The sequence below is a fragment of the Triticum aestivum genome, chromosome 4B, assembly GCF_018294505.1.
Source record: "Triticum aestivum cultivar Chinese Spring chromosome 4B, IWGSC CS RefSeq v2.1, whole genome shotgun sequence".
NCBI lineage: Eukaryota > Viridiplantae > Streptophyta > Magnoliopsida > Poales > Poaceae > Triticum > Triticum aestivum.
Window position 1 is genome coordinate 654,014,800 of NC_057804.1, and position 17,067 is coordinate 654,031,866.

General features: G+C 49.5%; 1 pseudogene; it reads right to left on the reverse strand.

The window, feature by feature from the left end:
- Positions 1-1,410: 1,410 nt before the first annotated feature.
- LOC123090367 (cortical cell-delineating protein-like) lies at positions 1,411-1,734 on the reverse strand (annotated as a pseudogene).
- Between the last annotated feature and the right edge of the window lie 15,333 nt (positions 1,735-17,067).

A 17,067-nucleotide genomic window follows, 5' to 3' on the forward strand; every position in this document is an offset into this window, starting at 1 on the left:
TGCCCTCCCGGCTGGCAGCGTCCGTGGGTGGTCCTGGCCGGCGTTCCCGACCACGCGGGTGGTGGGACGGTGGCCGGCGGTGGCTGCGGCGTGGGATCCCCCTCCTCGCCAGATCTGAGGTTCGACTCCCCTTCCCTTCAGCTCCCTCATCCCCGCCGGTTCTAGCAGCTTCTGTCACCGAAACGGTGTGGATAGGTGCCCGGTGGTGTGATTTTGGATCGTGGGAAACCATTGGTCGGCTGGTCCGGCCCGGCGGTAGCGACGCCCTTGGGTGCCGCCCTTCCTCCTTGGAGGTGCAGCTGAGGTCCCAACCCCATCCACCCCCGTTCCCCTCCCGGGTGAAAGCCCAAAATCCTTCTTGGATTGGGCGGATCTGGGTATCAGGTAGCTGTGGTTGGTCTGGCTCGCAGGGAAATCTGTCCCCGCTCCCCTCAAGTGTGGTGCTCCTCGGCGGTGGCGTGTTTGGCTCAGCTCCGGCGGTACGACGTCTGCGATCCGGCGGTAGGGGATAGGGTTCCTCTTCCCGACAGTAGCAGCTCGTCCCTGGCCATGGACGCCTGGTGTTTCTCTTCAGCGGCCGACGACTCTTGCTCCTCGTCGTTCTGCAGCCTCTCCTGATGTCCTTGCTGCTCGTTCTTCAGTGGCTCCTCCCGGTGGCTTTCCCGCTGTTTTTCAGGTGTCCTGGGTTGCATCGGTGTGTCAGATGAGGTGTGCTCATGTCCTAGGCGGTTGTGCTCTGTGCTTGTTCCAGGACTCGAGGTCGGCATCTCTCTTGCTCTAGGGTGAGCGTCTCTCATGTCCGTCGGCGGCGCCTTTTGATCCAAGGCGAGAGGGTAGGGTCCCTCTACGGTGAGAGCGAAGGAAGAAGCTTGGATTCCTCCATCCTTGGACTCGGTCATGTCCACAACTCCACTCTATTTTTGCAGATCCTGGTTGTGCTCATGCTGCTCGCAACTCTTGGTTCTTGTTTGCTGCGGTCGGTGGCGTGTACTAGCTTGGGCTTCCTCTTCTTTATGTTTTGAGCTAGTATTCTTCGTTGAGTTGTAAGCCTCCTAGGGTGCTCCCTTGTATCGTTCGGCCGATGTGCTTGTTGTTGTGTTGTAATTCCTGGCCGGTTGATGGCTTTGTTAATTCAAAGCCGGGCTCATCGCGAGCCTTCGTTCTAAAAAAACATATTTCAGATGATACAAGCTAGGGGCATATAGCCGGTTCAGTATTTCACATGATGATACAAACCGCCGATTACGTGGGTCATTTATTTGGACACCACAACATGACACACTTTCGAAGTGATCACTGCATGCATGCATAACGCGAATGCATGGCACCGAACTTAGACATGCATGAGCCATATAGATGAACTGAAACACAAACTGAAGGAGTAGTATAACTTAGGAAGGTGCATGCACGTCATGTGTATACATCATCGACATGGACGTTGAGGTTGATGACACCGAGGACCTTGGCCCTGATGGTGGTGCAGAGGCACACCGTGGCGTCCAGGTCAGCCAGCAGCGGGCATCAGGGCTCGCTGGGCGGCATGCCGAGCCCGAGCTTTAGCAAGTTCAGCACGTTGGCACACACACCCAGCTTCAGCGTGTCGATCAGGCACGAGCCGTTGGTCGTCGACGGTGGCGGCGGGGTCGGGCAGTGGGGTCCGCAACCGCTGTGCGCAGCGGCAACCATCAGGTTCAGACCGAGGAGCAGGAGGAAGAGCTTGGTCGATGGCGCCATGGCGAAAGCTTTGGTCGAGAGGAAGCAAGGCTTACAATAGATAGCAAGGGTTTGTTGGTGTTTTGGGTTTGTGTGTTTGTAGATGGCCCGGTTGCACATACATGCATGCAAGTGTGTTGATCCCATGATCTATCGTTCATACATGCATGAAGTTTCATTCTACAGCTTAACTTAAACTAAAAGAAAATCCATCTACGTACGTGTACCCTTACCCTTATTGATGCCCTCAATCTCTGTGCGCTAACCAATAAAATGTTTAGAGCGAGATATACGCCCGGCGACTTTCAATACTTGATGGGCATGCGTATTTTCAAACAAGCTCTAGTTGAAGATATGCACTGAAGATATGTTGTGTGACGACTTTCATGCCATGCATGGGCACGTATAGCAGATGCATATTCATTGGAGAGCAGGAGAAGTCAACTATAAATTTTCCATAGCTAGCTTTAGCTTATACATGCATAGTCGTTGGTGTGGACACGTATCCAGGCCGGCACTGGTTTTTGTATAGAAAAATGTTCAACATGTATTTGGCATTTCAAATAAATGTTCATCATGTATTTAAAAAATTCAATGTGTATCGAAAAAAAAGATCATCATGTATACTGAAACAGTTCAATGTGTAGTAAAAAAAAGTAGACATGTATTTTTTTTAAAGTCAAAAGAAAAACTGATAAAGAAATATGGAAAAGGGAAAAACATCGTGGAATCTTCCCAAAACTGAAGAAATTGATAGAAGGTTTCATGAACCGGTCCATAGATGCTTCAAAAAACCACAAAACCTCTAACTAACACAATTATTTGGCCAGTCCACCATGTCGATCTTCATAGGCGAGCACAAGTTATGTCTCAAAATAAGAAGTTTTTAGTATTTGCAGTAGGAGAGCCCCAAGAGCAGATGGACTCATGGCCTAGCATTGTAGTTGTCATTTCCTGGCGCAATCGGATGTACATGAAGGCCAAGGCCTAGTGCCCCAGCTGGCACTAGTGCCATACAACTGACACATTCCCTGTAAAAATGGTATCAACCAAGTATCATTGAGGTACTATTTCTCCATCAGTAGTCGTGCCACAAGACTATCCAGATTCTAGAATGTGCACGATTGCTTGGCTAGAAGAGCCTGATTATAAGTTCTCATGTCTCTAAAACCCAGGCCTCCCATAGTTTTTGGAAGGAAGCAAGCTAGGCCTTCTTTCCTTTAACCTCCCCCACTCCCCACATGTAGGATCTTAGCCTGCACAAAACCTTGCAAGCAATGGAGAGCGCTGCAACACGTTGATGTCACTGTGACTTGTTAGACCCTGGCATGCCATACAAAGAGTGTCAAATCCCAAAATATTTTGATGCAAATGCTTCAATAACGACAGTGGGAATTTTATGATGGCCGAAGAAAATTGCTCCCCCAGTTCGAAATAGATGTTCTTCTAGAAAAACCAAATTCAGACTTGAACAAGTTTAGCTCTGACTATGCACGAGAAATATTATTGTTGGTTAGATGAAGATAATATAATCAGATTTGTTGTAATTTATTTATTATATTGCAATCTATAAAATTTGACCAACATATTCGTAAAGTTGCATGTTGAAGACGTACCCATTCCTAAAAGACATATATCCAAACGATGGGAGTACATAAATTATTTGAAAAAAATGGTTTATTTGGTACTAGACCTGCATTTCTAAGGAATTTAAATGATATAGAACATCCTTGGAATTCTTTACAAGGATAGTAATTCATTCATCTAAAAGGGCTATGTAGGATATTGTTCTACATAATTTCATCATTTCATTCTTTTCAAACTTTCTCGAGTCATACCCAGACAAAGAGAGCCACAAATTGTATGCTAATATAAACATTTGCTGCTCAGCATAAATAGGTAATGCATACATTCTTATGTATCAATATATTTGGATATCATACGGTTCGTATTTGTTGATAATTTTAGATAGATGGGTACCCCAAGCAGTTAAGTGCTTTTTCCTTCCTTGATTTAGCTAGTAGTACATTGTGAAGTATCTCCGTAGCCACAATGAGAAACAAGATGTAGCCGCCAACACGTGGCAAGCTTAAAAACGTTACCGCGCTTTTGTAACTGGCAAAGGAAAGAAGAGAGGCCACGAAGTAGCCGCCAACGCATGTGAAGAGCCGTGGATCTGATCATGCTTCGTACAATCACTAGTAGAAAAACACCTAATAGTCCCGGTTCGTAAGGGCCTTTAGTCCCGGTTCATGAAACGGGACTAATGGGTCGTTACTAATACCTCCACCCATTAGTCCCGGTGCAAACAAGAACCGGGATCAATGTGCCTCCACGTGGCCCTGTGCGCCGAGCCCAGTCAGGGGGCCTTTGGTCCTGGTTGGTGGCTCCAACCGGGACCAAAAGGCATCCACGCGTCAGCATTCCAGTGGCTGGGGTTTTTTTTTTGAAAGAAGGGGGGGGGGGGTTGGGGGTTTTGGGGGGTTAATTTAGGTGTTTCATATATTGTATTAGCTAGCTAATTAATAGAGAGAAGTGTCCTCTCTTATGTCCGTGCTTGGTCGACGCTACGTACTATATATACATAAGTGATCGAGAGAACCATTGAGTACAGAAGTTCGTCATGCATACTGAGAGAAGTGATCGATCGACCTCTCCTTCTCCTAGAGATTGGCCGAACAACAAGTTTTCGTATATCATGTATCCGACGCTACTGGCTACATACATGTACAATATGTATAAGATCTCTTAATTACAAACCCCTAGCAATTGAAATCAATTTGCACATGGTATTCTCCGGCTTTATTGATGACGTGGTCAAGAAAAAATCCCGCCAATTCCTCTTGAATTGCTTTCATGCGATCTGGTTCTAGGAGTTCATTCCGCATCTGCCACGTCTAATTTAAAGAACGGGGTTAATTAATACATATATATGAATGAAACTCAATAGAAATGATGGTGTAATAAAATGAAATTGTGAATATTATTGCTTACGCACTTCATATTGTCTTTGAGAGTAGCCCCGCTTGTTTTTCAAAGTCGCGGTGTGGATGAACTCGCACACGTAGTATCCACATAAATCATTCCCTTCTTCCTGCCACAAGAACTTTACGAGAAATAGAGGTCAATCAAACTGATAATGAAGAATTATAAATGGCACTGATGAAAGTATAGCTATAGATCAACGGGAGATGCGTGCAACTAGCTAGCCAGTAGTACTTACTTTCGGGTATGTATATCGCAGCTCCTTTGGCAGTCCCGGAGCTTCTGCGGTGAACTGTTTCCAAACCCTGCAAGACAAAGAAAATAATTATTATTACTTGAGATATCAGGAAATGAACAAAAAGTTTCCGATATGGTGCGATAATGATCAATTGAACTTACTTGCTGAGCATTTCAGTCATGTCTGCATAGGTTTTGGGATCTTTCCGTCTCGAGTCTAAGATGGTTACTAGTCCACGCTCAAGCTTAATCTCCAGAAGAATATAGTGGTACCTGCGCACGCATGCATAACTCATCAATTACATTACTATAACCTCGCTCAAGTAATAAGGGAAACCGAATATGCACACAACAGTAACACTCACTTGCCGTTGTAAGGAAAGAGTATGGTATATTTGTTTTGATTTTTGATCAACGATCGTAGCAAGTTCTCCTCGGCCTCTTTGACGTCCTTTTTAACCAGAAATTCATCTATGATATTTATGTTAATGAACCCAATATCATAAATTTCTTGTTTTTTGCACTCAACGGTCTTCAATCTACATAATATATTGAGGAAAGTTAATTATAAATACATGAAATGAAAGAGCCGAGCTATATATAGAGACTTAATGACAGAAATAGTACTTACAGACAGTAGCAAAAAGACCATTAGTTTATCGAGGGCCTTTTGATTGAAGAACGCGAAGAACTCATCAAATGGAACAGTCAACAGATCATTTGTAAGGAGGTCGTGCTCCTCTTTAATATTCAGATACAAAGCATTCGTACCCCCAGACTCTCTGTAGGTTTCCATGTACCAATTATGGAATCTTCGCATCATTGTTGTCAGAGATTTTTCATCTTTGACGAGAGGCTTCCCGTACACGTATCTGTGTTCGTCCACCTCCAAGAAATCAGGAAGTTGATCGTCAGGCAGGTAATCTGCAAGATTGCTATAACCGGCCACCGTCCCCGGAGCATTAGACACATTAAGCGGGGGGCACGATTGCTGTGCTTGTTCGTCGAGCTGGGCAATTTTTCCCCTTTGCTTGTTCTTTTAACCTTTTAGCACTGACAGTAGTTCCCGACCGCTGGGCTTGGAGATATGTCTGTTCAGTAATGCGCTCATAGCTGGTTCTCGGCGGAGACTTTGGTGGTTTCCTCAGGGCATCGATAGTGCGCTTTACTTTCACCGGATCTACCTTCTCCTCCGGAGGTGGATGTCTCTTTGCTTTCACCCCTTCAAAGAACTCCTTCACGTGGGTCCGCACAATCCTATCGTTTTCCTCCTCGGTCCTCTCGTACGGTAACTTCTCTAGAGGATTGAGAGGTGGACCGTATCTGTATTGCCTCTCGCCTCTGGTTGTGCTGCTAGACGCCGGAGCAGACGGAGCGGCTGCAGCGTCTGTATTCTTTCGTGCTTGCTTATGAGGCGGAGGAGAAGGAGTACGACGCGCCGGAGCATCCAGGGCGGCGGCGGGTCTCTTCCGCCCTTGCTGGCGAGGCGGAGGAGGAGGCTGCTGGCTGCTCGGGAGCGCCGGCGCAGGCGGAGAAGGAGGCGGAGTGCTGCCACGCACCGGAGAAGGAGGCGGAGTGTCGTCACGCGTGCCCTGATCGTCACTCGCCGGAGGAGGAGGTGGTGGAGGAGGCGGAGTGCCCTGACTCACCGGAGGAGGAGGAGGAGGCGGAGGTGTCCCGTTCGGAAGGTTGATGAGCTCCTTCCGCCATAGGCATGGAGTCTTCAGAGCAGGACCCAGCCTAGTCTCCCCTTCACCGGTAGGGTGGTCAAGCACGAGGTCCTCAAATCCGTCCGTTATTGCATCCACCATCACCTTAGCATATCCTTCTGGAATCGGCCGGCAGTGATAAGTTGCTCCGGATCCAGTAGGATAAACAGCGCCAACAGCCGCCTTGACCTTCAAATTCATCCATCTCGCCATAATGCACTACTAGAAAAACCGCTACTAATGGCGCACCTAATTTGGCCATTAATGGCGCATCACTGATGCGCCATTACTAGCACGCCATTAGTAATTTTTAATAATGGCGCACCAGTGGTGCGCCATTAGTATCTGGTATACTAATGGCGCACCACTGGTGCGCCATTAGTATAGGCTACGGTGCGCCATTAGTATGCCTCCCAGGGGCCATGTATACCCAGGTGCTTTGGCATACTAATGGCGCACGACCATGAGATGCGCCATTAGTAACCGCGGCATACTAATGGCGCACTGTCATGTGATGCGCCATTAGTATGAATATTAGTTTTTTTTTTATTTTCTGTTTTTTGCACAGGTTACAAAATGTATAATTTGACAAAATATAGACAACACACATCAACAACAGATTCATTGAATACAATAGAAGATTAGTCTTTGAATACAATTCATCATATTAGTCTCCGAATACAATTCATCATATTAGTCTCCGAATTGAAAAGACCGAACAAAGATAGAACATTATATTACAAGTCTCGAGACCGCGAGTAGCGAGTTTGTCTTCACATTACAAGTCGATATCGATCATCTAAACTACCATCACATAGAAGAGAGCTGCGGTCATCACGATGAGCATCATCATGATGAAACTCGTCTTCATCCGGTTCCTCCAATGCTCCCTCCCCTCTCCCGCTAGATAGCGGGCGTATCTAGATTCGGCCTCGGCCCTAGTGGTGTACCCTTTGTAACTGTTACCGCTGAATCGGTGAACCTGTCTCCGACACTCCTCCCAGTCATCGTAGACTCCGGGAACCTTACCCTTGTACACGACATACGTCGGCATCACTATGCACTAGCCAAACGAAACGTTAGTACCAATTCACAGACAATACATAAGCAATATATAAGTATGCAACAGAACGATCGGAAGAGAAAAGCAAGACATTAATAGCATCGATTACATCTAAGTTGAACGACTCTCGAAACCAAAGAGACATACTACAAGTTCATTAAAGTTTAATTACAACATGAGCCAATCGATGTTTCAGAACTAGACACAGCATCACTGCTTCCGACTCGACTCAAGGGACCGGAGCGTGGATGAAGCCGCCATCTATCGTGGGAGTCATGAAATAACGGTCGTTGTCAGCCTGCATTTGTAGCATTGTGTCGATGTCACTGTTGGACAGTTGATTGTTGAGGTAGAACTGCCCCGAGGTACGAAGGACATCTTGATGGATGATTTCCGCAAACTCCGACTGGATGCGAAAGAATTCTTGTCGGAGGTCCGCGTCCTGGATTGCCGACACGCTCTTTGCCCAATCTTTGAGTTTACTCGGTAGCAGAAGTTGATGATGGTCCCGTACGATCGCCCGCATGTGATGGATGGCGTAGTAGGCACCCTTCTGACCGCCAGGCGGCTGCTTGACGCAGCAGAACGTCGTATTGTGGGAGAACACGTTCTTGCCGTACTTACGAATAGGCCTGGTGAAGGTGCCTCCAGATTTGGCGTAGCCGGGGAGAACATCATCAAGAACCTTCTTGACATTTGTGTGGTCTACGTTCGACTGACGTTCCGGGTCGAAATACGTGGCCATGGAATATTTGGGGCTTAGGAGGATGAGCGTGCAACGTGTGTCACTGCAGAAAACACGGAATGTTAAAAGAAAAACGATCGAAATGTAAGAATTCATATGTTACGGGCCGGTTGAGGGGAGGACTTACTCGGGAAAGTAAGGCACGAGGAAGTTATCCTTATCTTGGTTTGCCAGAATGACGCCTTCGAGGTAAGAACTCGCGACTTGCCGGTCCCCAACGCTGCCCAAGATCTTGGCACGCATGTAGAAGGGGTCGACTATCACGATGTCCGGGGTCTTGTCGCGAATGATCCGCATCTCCATACTCAGCGAAAATAGCCGAATGAAGGTGTAGTGCAGCGGATGAAGGTTCAACATAGCGTGGATGTCATCAAAACACAGGACGATCGTACACCCGATGGAGTTATCCACAAAGCCCTTGCCCTCTGGCACCTTGGCCGCGAAAACTGGGTATGCCACATCCTTCTCCCTGAGACGCCGCTTCTCCAAAGAAAGAACACTGTCATGCAGACTCCGCATAGCACCGGTTGCAGCATTGAGCATATTTGTCGGTAGCATCGCCCTACCCGCCACATGCACCCTCCTCGAGATATCCTGCGGTGAAGGTGGCCCGTCCTGAGCACGGATCGTACTCTGTGCCGGCTGGCTCGCACCCTTCTTAGTCTTTCTTTTGCGTGCCTTCTTCTTCTCCTGTAATGGGACCGAGTTTTGCTCACAGACCGCCTTCTTGAGTGTGTTGGGGCTGATAATATTTCGCACCTCGCCTATCTGAGGCTCGGTGAAGTCGGCAGCTGGAGGCGTCTCCTGAGAGCTGAACGCCAGACGGCGCCTGTTGCAACTTGGCTTCTCCGCGGTACGAGCTAGATCGCACACGTCTTTTGTTGGGTTTGGTTCTTGAGAAGGAGGCCCCATGAAGTCGCCATCGTACCCATGATCGGCAAAGTACTGATCGACGTTGCCAAATGTATCATCGTCGTCGTCGTCGTCGTTCTGATCCTGTGCCATATGCATGTTTGGATCCAGTGGCATAGGGATGTCCGGCACCGTTGCGGCGGTCTTGCCATGGGGCCGACTTGGCGCCGGCACGACTGGCGGTGTTGTCTTTGGGGTGGTGTCCCCCGCCCCCAAACGAATCTGGCTCTTCGGCCAAAGCAGGGGCCAGCTCAAGCATGCGCTGAGGGTCATCACGTCATCATCGTCGGCCCCGACGGGTCGAATCGGAGGTAACAACTCGTCGCAGCCTGGCAGCACCCGAACCAGTTGAACCCTAAACAAGTTGGGTGGCATCTGGGTACCGTGGAACAAGGGGTTGCCCGGTTGAACTATTTTGCCCTTGGCGACATCGACCAACTCGTTGTTCACGAAGTGGAGGAGAGTGCACGGAACGTCGGCGGCGCCCTGCGAAAACATGTAGGGCGTCAGGGATGCCCAGTCAAAGGCAAGGAGATGAAGTCCTCGGCCGAGAGAGGCTTAATTAGTTACCGTGATGATGGCGTCGAGCTCGGCTAATGTAGAGGCACCGCCAACGGCGGGCGTGCAGTTGACGGAGGGGCCGCTTGCTGCAGAGGTGCCGGCCGGCGTACACCCGGGTGCATTAAGCTCCCGTGCCGGCGTCGGAGACACCAATGCCGCCTCCGCCGGAGGCACCAATGGCCCCGCCATCGCATTATGCGAGTTGCTAGCCGTGAAGCTAGGAATCGGGGGCGGCCCCTGTTGGCCGCCCGCAATCCACGCACTCAACCCCGAGATCAAGGTAGGCACAATGGCGGTGATCGTCGCTCCGAGTCGTTGTTCCACTTGCTCTTGGACAATCTCCGGAATCCGCGCCACCTGTGCCTTGAGTTCTTGAACCTCTCGCGCCTGGCTTTCCGAGCTGGTCTTTTTCTCCTTCCGCACACCAGCGGTATAGTATGACCCCCATTTTGTCGACAAGCCTTTGCCGGCCACACGACCAGCTGACGTCGGCTTACTGAGCTTATCCTTGTTCTTCATTACATTCAACCCCCTATTTAGAGTGGTGTCCCAAGGGTTGCTCTTAGTCGACCCCGCGCTACTGCTTTCAGTCGCCTGCGGAAGGAATGTGAACCATTTAGAAATTTGGCTTCATTAATTAGAATGCAACCATATGGAGCTAATTACGCGGGGGTGTATTCCTTACCAGAACAAGCTCAAGCTGCCTGGTCTTCGGATCCGTGGTAAGCTCCTTTGTTTTCGGGTCCTTCTTGTACCGGGCCCTGACAAAGTTCCTGGTCTGCTTGTCACCGTATTTATCGAAGAGGGGCGGTAGGCCTTGCTCGGCACGGTCCGCCTCCTCCTTGTCCCATATAGGCTCCGCCACTCTGTAACCGCCGGGACCGAGTGTGTGTTCCCCTATGTTCAGCTCCCGCATTTGTTTCCCCCACTCACTTGATTGGGAGTTTGCGGTGCTCGAGCAATTGATCTTGAAGTCGTTGTAGTCATCTTCGGTGATCGAAGGATTTTTCTCCTTGATCTTCTGATAACTCTCACCTTTCTCGATCATTCTTTTCACATTGCTTTTCCAAGTAGACAGGGCCTTGCTCATCTTCGTGAGGGCAGCATTGTTCACTTTATTCCCTTTGAGGCTTGTGTTTGCAAATTCAGCGGGGAACTTGTATCGTTCGTGCAGCTTCGTGAAGAGGAGGTTGCGCAAATTCCCTCTGTCAGGATGCCTCAGGTTCTCGGTGTTGATCGAGACGGTGCTCCGGACAATGCACCCGAGCTGAAGCGAGTACCCCTTGACTATTCGTTCGGGCGCCGTTGGATTCCCGTTGGAGTCCACTTCAGTAACTTCCTCCTTGAGGGTGCGGAGCACGGTCGGGCGCCGGTCCTTCCGTTGCCTCTTCGGTTGGCTGCCATCTGTGCGTGCGCCGCCATCATCAGTGGTGGCATCCTCGGCGGCACCATCAGTGGTGGCATCAGTGTGGTCATCCTCGGCGGCACCATCAGTGGTCTCAGGATCGGTGGGGAAGGCGGCGGCCTCATACAAGTGAGGTTGTTCCTCCATCTCCTGGGACAGCTCCCAGAATGCCTTGCCGCCCGAACCCCCGGCCTCATCGTTGTGGGCCATGTTTCTCTCTAAATAGAAACAAAGCTTGGTCAAAAAGTTGGTTATTGTCAACGAACAAGATCATGGTCTCATCATTTAGGGTTTGTCGACACCGAGGCATCCTAAAATCTAAGCTTTTATCATTGAGGGTTTTTCGACGCCGAGGCACCCTAAAAGCCTAAGCTTTCATCATTTCGGTTTTTATCGACACCGAGGCACCCTAAAAGCCATGCATTAGTCACAAGTACGCCGGGGCACTTGATCCTACTTAATTAACTACTACGATACCCCGGCCCATGCATTAGTCACAAGTACCCCATATGTCCTATTTTTAGCAAAGTCATGCTAAAATTCACGGAAAATTTCAGCATGACCTTTGCTGAAAATAGGACATATGGAGTACCCGAATTTGCCGGAACGGAAGTTAATCGACATTCCGGCAAACTCAAGGGCCTCTCGGGGTACCTGCAAAATCATTATCCCAGGTGGACATGGATGCAATGTCACATGTCACATGGATCCCACACCCACAGGAGCTGGTGAAGCTTCATGTGTATTTCACGAAAACCAGCCTGACTAAAGAGCTTTATGTAGAAAACAAATCACTCCACCAGCTCACACAGGATCATCCCTCTAAGCAATTACTCAAAATGGGCACTAGCTGCAAAATGAACATTTTACAATCTGAACTTTTTTGTAACTGATGTTTTTTGTAACCCCTAATCCCATAATGTCACATACCTGACGTTTATGGGAGAAGTATGTCACATACCTGACAAATACTCCCTCCATCCCATAATGCAAGACATTTCGACACACTGTCAAAAAAATGTATCACATTACAGGACGGAGGAGCATTGGTCACAACCCCTTTAATCTCTCTCGTCTACTTTTTCTAAAACCTAACAGAGTGCATCCTAAACTTAGGAAAAAACAAAGGCACAAATAATTCTGCAAGACATTACAAATAATTCAAGAATTTGAGAATAATCAGAGGAAATTAATCAACTTGTAAACTGATAAAGAATAATATATTGAGAATATCGACTCGACACGCTTTTGACAAAATCATCAGAGGTGCATTGCTTATAGGAAGTTATTAATACAGAACAAGAAACCAAAATCTTCCTCCTCTCATGCTGCCGTTACAAATAATGTCATTGTCCAACAGGTTCTGAGTTTTAGAACAATCAAGCCAATGCCAATAGGAACAAATAGATTTTAGCTACTAGAAACACGATAGTCACGGGCTTGTCCTGAACCTTAACAACAGTACAAAAACTCCATGCCATGGACAACCGCACTTCTGAAGATGCAAAAATGTAACGCAATGTTCCACATGAGCAGAGAACAGCAGCTCGACGTTGACTGAATTAGAAAAATTTTCTTTTGGGCTTAGATTATCATTTGCATCAGATTCAGTGACATTAACAGAGAGCAACATTAAAACAACCATTCATGCTTCTGGTCATAAGAATTTGGATTTTATACTCTACTAGCTAAACACAGATGCAAGATCCAGTAGTTCAAGAGTTGAAACAACAAACCATAAAGAGTTCAGGAATCAGTAGTCTACGAATTGTGATTTGATTAAATGGCAGCCGCTGAGCCGACACCAATCATCTCTGAAATAAGTACACACCACTCACACTGTTTGTGCACTGCTGCCATTGTATGAAAATCAGTTGTCTTAACCAGTACAGCAATTTCTCTCAACCAATATTGCTTTTTAATTGCATTATCACGTCAAAGACATTATACCGGAGCAGATGCAGGTGAGCATATACAAAATAGAAACTTGAAGTATAGAAAAACTATAATATCATTCGTATTTTTTATCCCTCGGTGATTACTATTAGCGATGCTATTTTCATACAAAGTATAGAGCACAAAGACGCTGACAACTTGTTCTGAACCTTGCACAGGCTGACAACGGCTCTAGCTAGCACAGGAAATGGCCATGATCTTGTTCTTGGAACGAATTTATTCACTGATGAATCACCATGAATCTCCATAATCCATCGAACCCTAGCCTAGTTTACCGAAAAAAATCAATCTGGCCATGACAGGGGACGAACCAGCCGCATACCTTGCTGCGAGAGCTGGAATCGACGATGTCGACGACAGGTTGAGGACGAGGATGGCCGCCTTCTCCGCTCGTTCGCACGCCGGCCGCGCTTCCGCTCCCTGGTTCGGGGCGGCGGGGCGACGGACGGTGGTGTCGGGGCGGCGGGGCGACGGTGGTGTCGGGGCGGCGTCGAGGGCGGCGGGGCGACGGTGGCGTCGGGGCGGGGTCGAGGGCGGCGGGGCGACGGTGGTGTCGGGGCGGCGTCGAGGGCGGCGGGGCGACGGTGGCGTCGGGGCGGGGTCGAGGGCGGCGGGGCGACGGTGGTGTCGGGGCGGCGCTGGGGCGGCGGGGCGACGGTGGCGTCGAGGGCGGCGGGGCGACGGTGGTGTCGGGGCGGGGCGACGGTGGCGTCGAGGGCGGCGGGGCGACGGTAGTGTTGGGGCGGGGCGACGGTGGCGTCGGGAGAGGAGATCGGGGAAGGGGATCGCGGGCGAGGGCGAGGGAGAGAGAGGGGATCGGTACGAAGTAGGGGCGCCACAATACTAATGGCGCACCACCCCTCGGTGCGCCATAAGTACATACATACTAATGGCGCACCAGGGTGAGGTGCGCCATTAGTATTTTTTTTATTTCTGCTCGAGCCAACAGTTATCTACCACCTGACCTGATACATGTCAAGTCTTCTCTACTAGCTCGACTGGTTAGCAGCTAGTTCTCACACCAGGAGGTCCTGGGTTCGATTCCCAGGCTCCATAATTTTTTTATGCATTTAAAATGTTGTTTGATACTTATTTGTGTTTAAATATGTTCAAACTTGTTTAAATCATAACAGTAATATTTTTTTATAAGACAGTAACAATTTTTTTAAAAATATCATCAAACAGTAATGCCGGTGGAGCGGGGGAGGGTGCGGGGGGTGCGGGGGGTCGGCGGCGGCGGTTGAGTAGGGGAGGGGTGCGGGGGGTCGGCGGCGGCGGTTGAGTAGGGGAGGGGTGCGGGGGTCGGCGGCGGCGGTTGAGTAGGGGAGGGGTGCGGGGGGTCGGCGGCGGCGGTTGAGTAGGGGAATCGAGAGGGTGCGGGCGGTTGGCGGTGGCGGCCGGTGGACCGGATCTGGGGTGCGGGGGTCGGCGGCGGCGGTTGAGTAGGGGAATCGAGAGGGTGCGGGCGGTCGGCGGCGGCGGCCGGTGGACCGGATCTGGCGAGGTGGGATAGCGATCGAGATGGAGGAGGATCGAGATCGAGTGTCCATGAAATTAAAAAATATTCATGATAGTTCAAAAAGTGCCCATGAAATATAATCGAGAAATGAAGTCTACGATTTAAATACAATCGATCTTAGCTAGCTATCTGTTCACAATCTTCTTGCCCTTCTTTTTCGCAAATGGAGTTCTTCTATGGAACGGACGTCCTTTAGGTAGGGTGGTCCTGCTTCTTCTTGTGGTGTATGCTGCTACTTCATCATCGTCGTCATGTTCGATCCTCGGGTCGCCGTACTTGTCGAAGTCTTGCTCATTGGCTACTCCATCCATTCCGATGATCTTCCTTTTGCCTCTCCTCACGACAACACGACTGGGCTTTGGCGGGTCGGTAATGAAGAAGCATTGGTCCACTTGGGAAGCCAGTACCCATGGCTCATTTTTCGCGGTGACGTTTGCGCCCGCGGTCTTGGATTTGGCTTCGGGTATAACCATGGTGGTGAAATACCGGTCTTCTTTTATGACGTTCTTGGCCCATCTGACACGGAACATCGGGACCTTCTCTCCAGCGTAGCTCAGCTCCCAGATCTCCTCGATCCTTCCGTAGTATCTGTCCTTGTCGTTACCGGTGTAGGATTCCATCGTTACCCCGGAGTTCTGATAACCATCGCTCTTCATGTCCTTGGCCTCGGTGTAGAATGTGTAGCCGTTGATATCGTACGCCTCATAGGTCATCAGGTTGTGCTCGGCGCCCTGTGACAAGGCGAATATGAGTTGTTCTTCCGCGGAAGAATCCTCATGTAAAGGGTACGACAGAAGCTTCTGCTTGAACCAACGCGTGAAACATGAGTTGTGCTCTTTGAGTATATCTCCGTCCGTCCTCTGTTGGCCTCGGTCATTGTACGTCTTCTTAATAAAGGTTTTGTGCTCTACCACCCAAGGATCGACCACGTCTATGTGTTGTAGCGCGACTAGGTTTGCTCTTTCAAAGTCGGCGAGTCGACCCTCGAAGTCGACATGCATTTCGCGGCGACCCTCACGGTGACCCCATCCAGCGAGCCTGCCGAGGTGCCTGTTGACGGGCAGACCAACGGGGTTCTCGATGCCTAGATAATTCGTGCAGTAGGAGATGCACTCTTCGGTCAGAAAGCCCCTGGCTATGCTTCCCTCTGGACGTGACATGTTGCGAACGTATCCTTTGATGACACCATTCATCCTTTCGAACGGCATCATGCTGTGCAGGAACGTCGGCCCGAGTTGGATGATATCCTCCACTATATGGACCAGCAGATGCACCATAACGTCGAAGAATGCGGGCGGGAAGTACATCTCAAGCTCGCATAGTATCACCACGATCTCTTCCTGTAGCCTTCTGAGTTGCCTCACGCCAATCGACTTCCGAGAGATGACGTCGAAGAAGTTGCATAGGCCAAATAGCGTTTCACGGACGTGCGCGTCCATGATCCCACGGATTGCAACTGGAAGTATCTGCGTCATCAGCACGTGACAGTCGTGAGACTTCATCCCGCTGAACTTCTGCTTCGCTGGGTCTAGGTATCTGCTTATCTTCCCCGCGTAACCGTAAGGAAGTTTTACTCCTAGGAGGCAGGTGAAAAACTGCTCGATCTCCTCCTGACTTAGAGTGAAGCACGCGGGAGGGTAGTCATTTCCGGTCTTCTTGGCCTTTTTGCCTTTGCGACGACTTTCTGTGTCCTGCTTCGCCTCATCATCATCATCATCATCATATATAGCGTGAAGCTCCTGCCTGATGCCCATTGATTTCAAGTCTGCCCTTGCTTTCGGCCCATCTTTGGTCCTCTCTGGCATGTTGAGCAGGGTACCAAGCAGACTCTCGCACACGTTCTTCGTGATATGCATGACATCAAGGCTGTGAGGCACACGGTGGATCTTCCAGTACGGCAAGTCCCAGAAAACAGACCTCGTTTTCCATACCTTCAGCAGCGGCTCTGGCGCCTTTTGCTTCTTTCCCGGCAGTGGGCAGTCTTTCCAATTTTTCAACAGCTTGTCTATTTCCTCGCCGCTCCTCGTACACGGGCGTTTTCGGGGTTCGGTTTCACCATCGAACAGATCCTTGCGTTTCCTCCACGGGTCATCGTCGCGAAGCCACCTTCGATGTCCCATGAACACGGTTTTCGAAGACCCGGGATCTCTATCTAGCTGGCGATACGTTGTGTCATCCATGCACCTTACGCATCCAGAAAATCCGTGGACTACCTGCCCCGCAAGATATCCGTAACCGAGATAGTCGTGCACCGTCGTGAGC